The following is a 1,199-nucleotide window of genomic DNA, read 5'->3' as shown; positions in this document are numbered from 1 at the left end:
AAATATGGGGTTTCTTTTCTCCTCTAAGCCCTGGTGGAGCAGTGGTTACAAGTTGGGTTGCTACTCAAAAGGTTAACAGTTAGAACCCCCCAGCCTCTCTATGGGAGGAAGACAAGGATTTCTACTCGAGTAAAGCGTTAGAGTCCTGGAAACCCTCAGGGGCAGGGCTACCTTTTCCTACAGGGCAGTTGAGTGTTGGAATTGACGGTGGAAGTGAGTTTAGTTTTGGAGATTTTCCTCCGCTAGAACAATTCCTAGGAGATAAATACATGTATTATTTACAGAACTTCACTGTGTATAGTCTCAAATGCAAGTTAAAATGTTAAATACTATTTTATGAGTAAAAAGTACAATTTACATGTTTTTCTATAAGAATTGACGTGAAGCTATGGCTTCTAAGAAATGATATTGAAAAAAAAGGAAATGACATTGTTTTAATTATTATAAGATAGGAGTCCTCAAATGTCATCTGTTCTTCTCCATAGAGAAAGAAGTCCTTTCACAAATACACGAGCGAAAAACAGAGGGAGTTTTACTAGTTTTGCTTACCAACACTCTGAGGCTGAATGCAGACTCAGTCATCCATTTGGAGTGCCCTCCCACATACGTAAACATTGGCAAGCAGCTTCCTCCTCTGCAGTTTCTTCCAGGCTGCACACCAGGCTAGGATAGGGCAGCACGGAGAACACAAGAAACCACTTCTGTCGGCGCCCTTCACATCTTCCTTGCTTTCCAGTCTCTTAAGTGAAAATCTGTGTCTACCTTCATCATATTCTGACAAAATGCAGTCGTACAAGAACGCTGAGGTCCTGTACTCCACTTTTCTGAAGGGAATACTTTTTACAATTGGGAAATCATAGTTCTCCAATAACTCTCCATTTGGGATCCAGATGAATAGGCCATTTGGGAAGAGATTTTATAGAGAATTAATTTGGGATTATGGGAGTGAGTTTTAGGGAAATTGGTGATGACAGAGTTAACTTAGTATATGAGTTTTGCAAACTTTAATAAAGAGAACCTCTGTGATATTTTCTCATCTATAAAAGGGAAAATAATAATGCTAATTTTGACCAGCTACTTCAAGATTTAAAAAAGTGTTCATTATTTATTTTGAAGATATAGCAGAACATTGTCCCTTGCTGTGAAAAAGCTTATATACAAGTGAATTGCTCCGGGAGGAGATGAGGCAGTCAGGGTGC

This window comes from Echinops telfairi, unplaced genomic scaffold (assembly GCF_000313985.2).
Source record: "Echinops telfairi isolate 266 unplaced genomic scaffold, ASM31398v2 ScPeMD7_7457;HRSCAF=8495, whole genome shotgun sequence".
NCBI classification, from domain to species: Eukaryota; Metazoa; Chordata; class Mammalia; order Afrosoricida; family Tenrecidae; genus Echinops; species Echinops telfairi.
This window is presented reverse-complemented; position numbering follows the sequence as displayed.